Genomic DNA, 14,009 nt, shown 5'->3' with positions numbered 1-14,009 from the left:
TCCTCTGGGTAAGCTGTCAGCTTGTTTTGGTGCTCTGCAACAGAAAGTTTAGTTATTGGAGGAGAAGAAGATGGGAGTTTGGAGCTGGCACCTGAAGTGGCAGCGTTCAGGCTGTGGACAAAGGATGAGACCTGTTGGGTGCTGGGGAGCAGGTGAGTGCTGCTGACTCCACAGAGTGTCTCTAATGGATCTCAGTGAAGCCCAGGTAAGGAGGTTTATGGCTGATACATTTCCATTTTGCTCAGGTTAAGTGCAGATAGCACCTGGCTCCCATATCTGGAGGGCGTCACCTGCAGGGGTGGGCTCCAGCCTCACCGTGTGCTGCCCCAGGGGCCTCTTGGGTGAACAGTCTTGTCTTTGCTGCTCATTTCCATGTCACTGTTGCCTGACTTTTGAGGTTGTTTTGAGAAGCAAATCTTTGATGCTTGTTGTGACCCTTGTATTTGAAGGGGAAGAAGTATCTGGTTTGGAAGACCTTGCTGTTGGTGGGTTCTGTGGCCTTGAATGGAAATGTTTGTGCCAATAACTGAGGGGTGAGCAGTCGTATTATTCTTAAGCTTTAGCTGAGCATGCTTTTGAGAAAGTAAAATTATATTTTGCCATTAACCTCGAGATAAACATTTGGAATTAAGGCAGTTAAATGCTTTAATGCTCTGAAAAGACATATTCCTATTTTAACTCCTAGTGTATGCATTTTTGTTCTCTTGTTATAATGCACTACTATTAGCCTAAATCAGAGCCCATGGAGGTGATTGGCATAGGAATTAATTGGACTTTAACTTTTTTTTAAATGAAATAGTGAAATGATCTGTAATGGGCTTTGGTGTGGCATGATAGAGGTTGGGCAAGAGTACTTGGTTCCTTTTCTGTGTAGTTGTTTGTAATTAATGATAGCTTACAGAAAGGTTTTGAATACTGCTGTAAATGCAAACCCTGCAGCACTAGCATTTTCCCACACTTATTTTCCCAAGCAAAACTGTCCCTTTGTGATAACTCTTTCTAATATAAGCTTGGAAAGAAACAAAAGATTCAGCAGAATAGCACCTGTGGTATTACTGAGAAATTGTTCCTGAAAGGATGCTGTACTCTAATGAAATATTTTTAGTATTTTTCTGACTCTTTCTGCTCTCCCACTGTTTAAAGCTGAATTTCCTCTATGCTTTCTTGGAGAACTTGTCTATAGTGACCTTTACAATGTGCTGTTTATTGATGATGATCCAACATGTATTTAAGAACATTTATTTTGCTGAGTACTAAGCTGAAACGCTACAAGTTTTGCAGAGACGACCACAAAACATGTTGTGCATTAATTATGTGATGTAAAACTCACCCAGTAGAAAGCTGTTGGATGACCAATTCCTGTCGAAAAAAAGAGGTGAATTAATTTCCTTTGTTTCCATCTATGGCTTTTTCTTTCCCTGTTTAAGTGTCTTCATCTGAACGCATGAGTTTTCTCACTTTTAGCTTTCTGATTCTCTCCCCCATCCCATTCTGGGGGAGTGAGTGAGTGGCTGTGTGGGGCTGGGCTGAGCTCATTAAACCACTATTCCTCTGAGAAGCACAATTAGAAACAAAAATTGGTTGGGACAGAAACCTGTGATTGCTCTAAGCAGAGGTCATAAGAGAATGTCCACGGAATGTTCATACTTGTGTACAAGTTTATTACTATCATGCTGCTGTTGTGGTAAACTCCTTTTCTTGAAAGGGGAGAACGGAAGAAGAACAGAGTGTTCTCTTCTGTCTGGATTTAAGTGAGTCACCTGGTTGATGCCTTTACAGCAATAAGTTAACTGCCTGATAATGGTTTGTAGTTTTTGGTTTTTTTTCCCCTTCTCCTTGACTCACTTAGAATGAAAACTGCTCTGTAGGATTAAAACATGCAAGAACGATGGTGGAAATTCTAATCTTCAAGACTGGCTTAATTTCAGAATAGATGTAGGTAAATGGAATGTTGCGTGCAGTTATTGTACTTAAAATTCAATATCTATTTCTGATGCATTAGGGAATGTTGGGGTTTCTTTTCCAAGGCTTGCTCTGAAGTCTGGGGATAGAAAAGCAACTTTTTAATACAACATGAGGCTGAACATACTAACCGTACCTCTATGAAACTTTGGCAATGACTTATTTTTATAACCCAATAAAATAGAATGCATTTTTTTCAATTTGTTCTGCTTGCATTGTTGCAAAGTACTCCCACTTTTTACCCCCTCAAGAGTGAAAAACAATTCCTTGTAAATGCTTTTCACTGAAAAAACAGTTAGAGATAAGTTACACCACTTGCTTTAAGCACCTGTCCAAGGATATGCACTGCTAATAGCTTTTTCCTAACAAAACTTAATCAATAAACATTAACTGGGGAATTGGACAATCCAGGTTATTTGTTTTATTGTGTATTGCTAAATAACATTTTTGAGTTTGATGATCAGCCTACCTTCTGAATTTCAATTTCTGCCAAGCTTGATTTATTGTTGTTTTTCTTCCTCAAAGTAGTTCATATCAAAATCAGGGTGGATTTTTCTACTGTACTGATATAGCAGTTAATAAATTTTATCAAAACTTACAAAACTTGGTCAAATGTATGCAAATGTCTTATTTGTATGCAGCAGAAATTGCACACTCAATTTTGTGAATGTAAAACCCAAACAATGCTCTTAGAGTTTTGCTTAAGGCTGCAACACTATAAAAGAAACTTGGGAGACTTAGAGTTTTTGCCAAGTTTTTTTTTATCCTACTATATCTGCAAGTCTTGATGTAGCATGTATGCATCCACATCTCTGTGTGCAATATTCAACATATTGTTGCACTGCGCCTTCATACCAACATCTGTCTGTGCATAAATTGGTCAATGGTTCTTGTGTTTTGTTGCAAATCCAGCACTGTCACTCCTCCAAGCTGAGAGTTAGGAACTGCACTGGGAGTGTTTTGGGATTGATGTGCTATCAGTAACTGCAGGGAAAGTGTAAAGGCTGTTTTGTAGCTGCTCTGGCCTTTCTGGGGAGCCTCTCTGCAGTGCCTGACTCTGAACAGCTCCTCCCTCCACCACATGTGTTCAGGAATCTCTCCTCATCCTAGTGAGTTATTGAAGTGTTTCTTACGTTAATCTCTGAAATATTTATCATCTCTGTCAGTAGACAACTTGCTTTTGTTTTTTTCCCTTCTCTGGAAAGATGTGCTCCAGTCAGCTGGAGGGGATCTTACTGGGCTCTGGTGCCAGTGAGATGAGTGTCTGCCTAGCCCCTGGAAAAGCAGCCCAGCTCTTCAGAGATGTTCTCTCCTAGGACTGCTTCAATAGCCAGACGTCACTCAGTGATTATTAATACCTACATGAAGGTTAACTGTCCTAATTTCTCTTTTCCTATGGAAAAGTTGGAAATAACTTGATTTCTGAGGAGGAGCCACACAATCACCAAGTATCTGTTCAGGTGGAGGAAATCATTGTGTGGTATGACCTGGAGTAAATGAGAAATGATCAGCTGAACTTGCTTGATACACAGAGGAGAGGAATTTTGCTTCAGAAATGCCTAAAGATGTAGAGGTGCTGATGGTTTGGGTAGGGAATTATGGGTTGCAGATCTGATCTTTACCCTAAAGTTCTCCTGGTGTCCTTGTGCAGGGTAATAGCCAGTAACTAAACACAACACGTGGGTATTTTTTTCCTTTCCTCTGTGGTATGTATAATTTTACTTTGAGTTTAGTGACTTGGTCAGTAACTTCAGACTTACAGGTAATTAACAGACAGCTTTAAGGCAAGGTAAATAAAGCACTAGGCATAATGCAACTTTTGGATAATAGCAATGATAGTTTTGAAGCACCACGGAAGTCTCTTGATGCTTCAAACTGTTTTTTTTTTTTTTAATTACAGCAGAAACATAATTTTTCTGGATGGTTGCTATCTTAAGTATTTGAAATGCTTAATAGCTAGCACTGTAAATAAAAGCTGATGTCTGGCTAGAAAAGTATATATATATAACAAAAATGAAGCAACTTTATACAAAACTTATGCCCACAGACTGGAGACATTTCTTCATTTCATACTTCATACTTTCATGCTTCCTTTCAGGCTTATCCCTTGTGTTGCCTACTAGTGTTACCTTTCATCTCACTGACCTGTGCCATGCTGGACATGACTTAAAATTATCTAAATGGCCTTTAAGAAACATGCAACAACTATGTGGCCATTACTTGATAGTAAATAGTGACAACTGCAATATGCAGGTTAGGTTTCCATTTTTAATATCTGAAATACTATTTTGGGAATTAATTCTTGACTTCTGATTTTTGGTCTTGGAAGAGTTGACCAGAAACAGCAAAAAATAATCCTTCAAACCATGTTGACAGCTGCTACATATAATATTTCCATTTTCTAATCAGTAGTCTAAATGGAAATTATTGGTTGCTTTTCTTCTTCCAGTAAGAGTAAGACATTATTAAGTGAGAAATGTTCTCCTAGTTTTGCAGATAATCTGTTTAATGCAGTTATTTACCACAGAAATAGGAGGAACCATCACCTCAGATCTCAAGTATCCTTCCTACAGCAGCATAAATGAGACAAACAAAACAAATCTTTGGATGACAGGTTCAAGAGAATTTCCCTTCAGAAAAAAAACCACTTTGATGAAATTCCAGGCTAATTCCTGAGTAAAAAGCAGTTTGAGATATTTGAGGGGTAGAATTGTTATCAGAAGCTTTGCACAGTGAAGGGACAAGCTATATTCTGGATGCTGCAATATTTGGGCCTGCCCAGGAGTGTGGCTGGGATCAGTGAAGATGGGTTATCAACCTGATGCTGCATTTCTCTGTTCAATTAAATATGTAAACCATGAGCAATTCTTCATCTATGGCGGTTTTGGTTGTTTTGTTTGTTTGTTTTTGTCTTTTATGTTTTGTTCTTTTTTTTTTTCTCCTGTCTTCACATTCGATTGGGAGGTTTGGCTTTAATAATAACAATGTTCTTTTTGTGGTGCATGTGAGTGTGTGTGTGTGCAGGATTTGGTTTTACAGCACAAGGTACAAAGCCAGGGTTTGGCTGGTATTGTGGTGCAGGGGCAGTTAAACCAGAGATGAGGTTACTTTTATTTCAGTGGCTGAGTGCTTTAAGAGTCAAGCAAAAGGCAGTTAGGAGGTAGTGTGCCATTTTTCCTGGGATGGTAATTGAGCTGTTTCCTGGGACAACAGCCTCTGAATCTCAAGCTGTGGTTTAGCTTGTTGCCAGCTGCTGTAGCGCAGCCCTGAGGAGAGGGATTAGAGGATGCTTTGGATAAGGCACGGCAGGGGCTATGCCTTGAGGAGGACTCTGAGTGTGAAAGATCCCCTGGCTTTAGTGTTCTGGCAAAAAACAAGGAGTCTTGGCTGTCTTGTAACTGTCATTTAAGAGATTTTTCTTCTTTTTATCCCCCATGTGCTTGTATGTGAGAGCTCATAGTTTTTGGGCAATAAAATGTTAGTTTAATCTTTGCTCCTTAAGCATGTGTGTGGTTCTTCTGGAACCGTGCAGCCCTGGAACATCAGGGATGGTGTTGGCAGAAGCAGCACGTGATTAAGATACAGTCAACCTCTCCTGCAACCAAAATCTTCTCTTGTAAATGCACACATTTAGCCTGTGAACAATTCTGCTTGCTGACCGAGCACTTGTGCTTTCTCCTCTGCTTCTCTCTGAATTACAGTTGGCTGTAATCTGACAGGCACCTGGGGAAAGGGAATAAACGTTGGGATATTTCTTCTTTTGTGTACTAACCACAAAATACAGCTTGCAGCGCACTCCATATTTGACTGCTTTGGAAGGAAGGAAAACTTGCTTCTTCAGGGAGACAGATGTATACAGGATGTTTGTGATAAAGTAAAGAAATACTGCACTCATGGGGCCTTGACTTTCTTTTCTATTTTAGAATATGGATATTTCTAGCACAAAGAAACTCTGCCTACAATATGGGAACAGAAATGAAGGCAAGAATTAAGGATTTAACTCTCTTGACTTTAACCAAAGAAGACTATTGAATAAAGAGAATCAAAACTGTAGGGGGAAAAAGTAAAATAGAGGCTTGCAAGATGGTGACTTGGAGATTTAAGAGGGAGGAGTTTGCACTATAAGCTGTTAACAGCAATGTTGTTGTGTGACTACCACAGAGGTTGATTTCAAGAAAACATATTTTCTGCTATGGATGGGAACCATTTCTTGTTTTGGGTTTGGTTTTTGGTGTTTTTTTTTTTTAAATGAAATGCATCTTAGCTCAGCTGTTATCTGCAGTATCCATTTACAGCAAATAGTTTTCACTCCTGTTCTTCACTCAGTATAATTTTTTTTTCAGTAAAATAGTCTCTGCCCTCAGTTTCACAGCACCATAGGTGAGGATATCACAAAACTATCTCAGCAATGTGCACTTTCTGTCTGTTTAATATTGAAAAGATGTCATATTTGGGTTAGCAGTAAAAGGAAAACAATTGAAAATTGAAAAGAGCAAGAGGAGATGGGGAGGCTCATAGTAGTTGAGGATAGATTTTTCATTTTAATGATATTTTATGGTGTGCTCCTGAATATGCATCAACAGGTTGTAAATAATCCAAAGAGAGGATTTGCACAGGCTCTGAAATGCTCTCAGTATCCCAGTTCAATTTCAAGCTGTGATAAATAAGCATAAATACTGCAGGCAGCGTTTTGCTCATCTCTCTAGCATTCAATCACTTACAAAACAGACTTAAAAGAAACAATGCTGTGAAACCTGGCTTAACTGACCACTGGGGAGAATGACAAAAAGTGGGAAATCTCTTTTTAATGGATATTTTATAATTCTTTGGAATGCTTCATGGAGAAGCATTTTCAAAATATCAAAAATACTTTTTTGATATAAGGGTGATTTCTTGCATAATTCTAAATGTATGGAAAATTTGACTTATGGAAATAATGGCCCGGTTTTCAACCCACTAAAGAACTTTGTAAGCAGCAGTAATTTCACAGTGACCTCTTTCTCTCACTGAGGCTTGCTGGCTGTGTGAGGATGTTTCAAAATAGTGGTGATCATGAATTTGCAGTACAAGTTTCTCTTAGGTGCTGGGTCAGACAGGACTTAATTAGGAAATAATCTTCTTGGGTCCTGGGATAAAATTTCTGGTCATAATTGGGAATGGAGAACCACCTGCAATAGGCAATAGTCAGTCCTTCTTGTGGTAAGGCTTTGTTAGGGATAAGTTAGGACTGAGCACAAATATTCTGACTGCATCATATAACAAGGATTTGTTTGAGTAACCAGTGGAAAAGCTTTGGGTTCTACTCAGGATGGACAGGTGTTTGTTTTAATGCTTTCCAGAGGGTTTCATCATGTGGGGTTTGCTGAAGTGACACTTGTACATCTTTTTAAAAGACCCCAAATCAGATGGGTTTATTTATTATTATTCTACTAATAGTAGAAGGCAGAGGGTCTTCTGTAGTCAGACAAGTGAGGAAGCCGTGGAAGCTGGAATATTTTCAGATTCATGTTCCAAATGAAAAATGCTTATTTAAACAAATGGGTTGATACTTTTAGAGACACAATGTAAATACACTAATGCATATACAATTCCTGAACACTTTGCATTATGGTTTGAAAGCTGCACTTCCAGAATGGCACAGAAGATTGGTGAGCATCCTTCTTTCTGATGACTATAGTGATCAGCTTTGTGCTTCAAACCTTCTGTTCCTGCCTTGGGATAATTAATTACTGGTCAGTCACTGAGAGTGCTGTTTCTGGAGACAGCAGGTTTTTCCTCTGCTCTGCAGTGGAGGGAACACTGCCCACTCTGGTGGGCTGTGGGAATGTTTGTGTCTGTCAGCAAGGGACTGAGGTGATGGAGGAGTGACAGCCACCTTCCCCAGTGCCCTGTGAGGAAACAGGGAGTGGGGAGAGAGGGAACAGTGTGAGGGCCAAGGCAATCAGTGCTTAAGGAAAGGGTACTCTATACAGGGATTTATAAATGGAGTTTTAAACAAGTCCATGTGCTGGCAGACAGAGAACTTCACCATGAAACACAGAAATCATACAAACCTTTCTCATCATCAACTGGCTGGATTCACCATGTTGATTTTGCTGCTGAACCCTATTGTGAGATGATGTAGGAACCACCTAATTCTTCAGTGTGCTCTTCATTTGCATGTTCCTGACCACCTCCAGGGTGCCAGCCTAGTTCTGAAGTGTCCATGGAAACCTGAATGGACCAGAGGAGGCTTTCACTTTGTTTCCCATAGAGTGGGCTCCACACACAGGAATGTGCTTCCTGTGAGCTTCCTAAAGTCCTTGCAAAGTGTGAGTGTGCATGAATACACACATAGCTGTCAACTTAATAAGAAGCTGGCATTTTAGTTATGAAAAAACTGATCTGTCCAGCATCTTGGATGTCTAGATGTGAAATCCATCATGCAGGAAAGTATCTGCTTCTATGCCAGGAATTAAATCACACTGCCTTCATAAAATCACATCACAGAGAAGTTTGATGAAGTGCAATCCATTTTACAAGACAAGGCACGGTCACTTGGCTGCAGTCAGTGTCTGAAAGAGCAGCTGCTGCTGCTTCATGTGTCATCTGTGAAGATGGGCTGGCACCATTAATTCTGTAGCCAAATAAATGCAGATATTTGCAAGAGCTTTTGTTTTTCTCCTTAGAATATCCAAAGGTCACACAGTTTCTTGAGGGTTGACTTAAGACAATGTTTTTTATTGGTTTAAGGACAAAATTTCATTCTTTGTAGGAAGTGCCCATACTGAAGATGGGTAAAATCCTGACATGAAGTTCATTCTTGTTTTGGTATGAAATTCTGATGCTTGTGCTGGGTGATTCAAGGTGTGCTGGCATGTCTTACCATTGTATAACACCCCTTTCAGCTATGGTATGTTGATTTTTCCTGTGGACACAGGCAGGTTTTTAGGAGGACAAATGGCGACAGATGCTTTTCTAAGTTTGCCTGAGCTCCACACTTTTAGTGAAATATGAATTTGTAAACTCATGGAAATACAGGTAGGAGAATAAACAGCTGTGTAACATGGAGGAAGATGGGAATTAATTGTGCTTGAAGGTGTTGATTGAAAAATAAAACAAGTCAAAGCAGTTCAAGGTCAACCAACAACTCTTTGCTTCCTTTTTTTTCTTCACTGAAGAATTATTTCTTTCTGACCTGAAATCTTGAGCTCTCAGCTTCCTCTAAGTTCAGATTGTGACTTAAGCTGTTGAACAGTATGGTTGATATTTATTTCTTGTGCTGATATGAAATCAGGCTCCCTGTTACTCCTTATGAGAAGCATTGAAAAGCAATGTGGTAAATGTTAGATTAGACCAATATTTTGAAACTGTCATTTACAGCAGGAGGCTGCTGTGAAACCACAGGGTAAACCCAGATCTGTTATGTTTGTTGTAATTCTCATTTAGTTACAGGATTTATAGTTAGCTGAGACTTACATTGCTTTATGCCACATGTTATACCCTGCTGAGCCTTCCTGTAAAAATCAAACAGATGTTTCCAAATATATGGGTGATTAGGTTTGCTCAAAATTTTGCTGTTCATCAATTTTTATGCACCATATAATAGCTCTAATGGATTTTAGGTTGAATTACAATGGCAGAGGTATTCTTGGTGGAAATTGAAAAAGATGCCCACAGAACACTAATGCTGCTGCATGGATATAGCACATGCTGAAATATCAGCCATGAATAAATGAGGCTGGACCTTTACAACTTTATTGATACTGCAAGATCCTAAACATGGGAAATTCAATGGCTCCACTTCTTACTTCCAATTACAATATAAATATAGAAATTTTTATTTGCCTTCTGATTTGATAGGGTCTTTTTTGAATGTTGAAGCAGTTCTCTCTGCTGGCCCCATGTGTGTGTAAGACATGGTGACACTGACATGTCCTCTCTAATGAGAACCTCTTTCATGTTGGTAGAGCTGATTTTCTGATGCTTGGTGACTACTTTCTTCTCTCATTTGCATGAATACAAATGTTGTTTCCAGCCCTATGTACAAGTGCAGTGAGCTGCAGCCTTGGCCCTCAGCAAAAATTGTCGCTGTGGAGATGTGGAGGCCTATTTTGTCTTTGCTATAGAGGAATTTAGATTTTTGAGGACTTGTATGAATGCTGCACATGATCACACATCTTTATGTTGGATCTTTTCTTCCTAGAGAAGTTTGTCACCTGTTTCTGGTATTCACTAATGTAGGTTCACCGATAAAGTTCATTTTATGTAACTGAAATGTTTTAGTCCTCTTCCACTAGCAGTAACATATTCTACCACTTAAGTTTAACAACAATTAGAAGAAGTAATTCTCTCTTTATTTATACTAATATAATTTTATATGAATTAAAATGTACTTGGATAATGGAAAGGGCTCATTGCCACTGATATTCTTCCACTGCAAGTGACATATCCATTCAGGTCTTATCAGAGGTATTTATTTTAAAGCCATGCTTAGTGCTGCTGTTATTGGCTGTGTTATGAACCTTTTTTCTGTCATTTTTAATGCAATGAATTACTTGTCAGTAAACCTACTACTGAGTTCTCCCTCCATGTACCCAGAAGGATAAAGTAGTGGGAAAGCTTTGGGGGGCTTCCTGTGCTGTGTTAGTAAAGGGAGAATTCAAGTCTGGTTCATACCCTGAATTGGCTGTACTAGCTCAGATTTAAATGTTTTCTCTACTTAGAAAAGGTTTCTCCATGAGCAGAAATGAGCCAAGCACAACAGCTAAAATTGCTTTTGGTTTAGCTTTACAATAAGCAGCAACTTGTATATATATTGCTGTGGATGTGTGGAATAATGGCAATAGCTTCTGACTTTGAATACAAATTAACTTTCACAAAAGGATGAAATGTTCAGTTTTCTTGTTTTGCTTGCTTTCTTATACCAGTTCTTTTCTCCTTCTCATTCCCCAAATCCCTTATTTGTTAGTTTTCCCTTTTGATTCTTCCCTTTTACTCGCTTCACCTAAAGAAAATGAAATCCTTTCTTACAAGATTGGTGAGACAGGCAGATTTGCAATCACAGGAATGAGAATATGACAATTTATTATGAGTGATAGTATAGTTTATTACAGAAAGCTAACTAGATACCAAGGCTGTTGGCACAAAGTCTCCTCCTCTTCACAAGAAGGACCAAAATACAAACTTGCTGTAAGTCAGCAGTTCCTTCCCTATTTTGACTTGGCATTTGCAACAAAATGGTTTGTTCTCTATCTAATCCAGCTCTGGAACTAGCAAAAGCCAAGTCCTTTGAGAAATTTTAGTAATGCTTGGGAGCAAGAGGAAATTATGCCAAAATTTTCATCTATATATAAACCTTCATAAAGGGGTTTTAAAGTTGCTGTACTCACAACTTTGTAATTTTTCATGTTTGGCATGTACTAGGCATGCATTGATCTCTGTACAAAACACTTCTGCCTCAATAAAAAACATAAGACATTCTTCTACTTTGGTTTATTAGCACCACACTCCAGTTATAAATTATCCAGATTCTGCACTTTGTGAAAATTTAGCTCCTTTTGTCTGGAGAGGAACATTTTTTTTTTCTTATGAGAGGTCTTGCCAAGAACTTTTGCTCTTTCAGTATTTGCCAAATGTTTTCAGTCTCACCTTGATATATTGGCTACAGTTCTGAGATACTCCAAAAGCCTCAGCCTGTAAGTAATTAGTGAGGCCATGATTACCTTGCTGTTTTCCATCTGTTGACTGCTCTCCAGGAGTCACTTTCACAATATTCACCAACTCTGACATGTTTAATTTGCTCTATGAATTATGTGTGACAAGAAATAATCTTGTTCACTGCACAGGAAAGAGCTCGTGGTGCTTGTCTGCTGTGTGTGGCATTAACCTCAGCCAGTTACCCCTAGAAAAGTGTTCAGGATTAAAATGGAAAAAAAAAAATATGAATCAGTGGGAAAAATATGCTGGAACAATGAAATGGTTTTGAAGAAGCTTTCATAATACAGAAAGCAAGATAAAATGGTATTTTGTTTTGGTGTATTCAGTCATTAAACTTCACACCTGAAAGCCCCTGTCTGATACCTCTGCTGCCTGTGAGGCATTGATAAATTATGAGCAAAGCACCCCATAATTCTGGATGCAGTGAAGAAACCTTTGGAGCATTGTCATGAGATGAATATATGGCTCAGCCATCAGAGATCATCATTGTGTCTTCAAACCTCTTTTGTGAGTTTTTTGTGTCTCTAGAATAGGTGAGAGCTCTACTGTTTCTGCCCTCACCTGTTTTTGGGCTTTTGAAGGGAGTGAAGTTCTGATTTTGGTGATGCTAATGTGAATGGATAGGTAGTAAAATGTGTCAGAGTGATATTTGGACCTAGTGGTCCCTTTCCTGTCTGCTATGGCTTGTATGGATGTGAACCTAAGGAGATTTGTGTGAAAACCATTTATCTCTTCAAATTATTTCTTTTTTCCTAGTTGAGCATCAGTGTGTGCCAACCCTCACTGTGAGTATTGGTAAACACAATTTTGTCATACTTGAGTGTGGATCTAAGGGGGACCTAAATCTTCTATAACAGGAATTCATTGATCTTTTCCACATAAGTACACCCACTTTTTCTTGGAAGACGTACAGATGTTTGTTCAATGTTTTCAGTTTAATATCACAGAAGTTCATAAGCATCCTTTTCTAAGAGGGTTAAAGAGATTCTGTGTTGATTTAGTACAATCATTTCACAGGTTTTTGTTGATAGTGATTAATCACATTCCAAGCATAGAAAGACTAGCCATTTTTACTTCCCAAAATATATTTATGAACACTTAATAACAACATGAATTATAAAATGAAAGATCAATTTTTACCTCTGTTATGTTCTGATCTCTGGAAATTCTGAAAGAATTATGTGGAGCATGGAGGGAGGATGGAGTTGATGAGTGAATTGATTTGAGTTGGAGAACCAGAAATTTCCATTACCAGTAGAAGACTTAAAGCCCTTTCTCTTAACTGAGAAGCTGTATAATTTAAATGAAAATTAATGTGTTTGGACATTGGTTGCAAAAATAACTTGACCTTGGTGGCCTTTTCTTCACAAATGTGTTTTAGAGTTACATTTTTCTTTTTGAGAAGGAATGATGTTTTAAAGCATTTTTAGGGAGATGTTGCAATTGGCATTTCTTCATCTTAAGCTCTTAAGAAAATGAAAACTGCTGTGTAAGTGTTATGTGTGCTGCTCAGTACTGTCAAAAGGTTTGGATAGTAGAGATGTAGCTTTGGGCTGGAATTGACTGCCAATTTGAGGTAGTTGGCAATAAAGTAATTTGCAAAATATTTCCTCCAGTGAATTTTACTTCAACAGGATTGCCTGGTTTGGTGATTTTTTCCAAGATAAGTTAGTGCATGCCTGAAACAAAAAGTGCTTTTCTTGCCATCAGTTAATTGTTACATTTTGAGCTTTTTTTTTTAACTTGTAGGAGTCTTCTAGTGCAGTGTTCATTGGCTTACTTGTATGTAAATTAATTCAGTTCCATCTCTGTGAAGAAAAAAAAAATTACTTTCTCTCCAATTAACAATTTGAAAATTTTTCTAGTTACTGCTTTTCAAAATAATAAAAAATATGGTGCTTCTAATTAAACTTCCCTTTTTGACATTGCATTCTGCATGCAATATTTTGCTTGAATCTGTCATGTTTTCCTACTTTTGTTACAGCACATGCCTCAATTTGTACCTTTCAATCTCAAGTTGTCAAATTAATTAGCTTGATTACACTGTATGTCATCAGACTAATAATGCACATCCTTGTCTATATCTGGATCTGAAAAGAGTGGTAGTTCAGCAATCAATATCTGTGGAAATAGTTTCATATTTTACATCAGGGAAAATATTTTGCTTGGAGATCTTATGCTAATGATTTGGAAAAATCTGAAGGTTGAACTGGTGGGTAAAGAATCCAAGAGCTGATATGCTCATGCCAACATCTGCAATCTGGAAAGCTGTCTGAAAATACCATTTGCTGAATTTGTAGATGTCTCAGTTGGGGAGCAATAAAAAGCCTCTTCACTTATACCTTTTT

The sequence above is a fragment of the Molothrus ater genome, chromosome 2 (assembly GCF_012460135.2).
Source record: "Molothrus ater isolate BHLD 08-10-18 breed brown headed cowbird chromosome 2, BPBGC_Mater_1.1, whole genome shotgun sequence".
NCBI classification, from domain to species: domain Eukaryota; kingdom Metazoa; phylum Chordata; class Aves; order Passeriformes; family Icteridae; genus Molothrus; species Molothrus ater.
Note: the sequence above shows the minus strand (reverse complement) of the source record.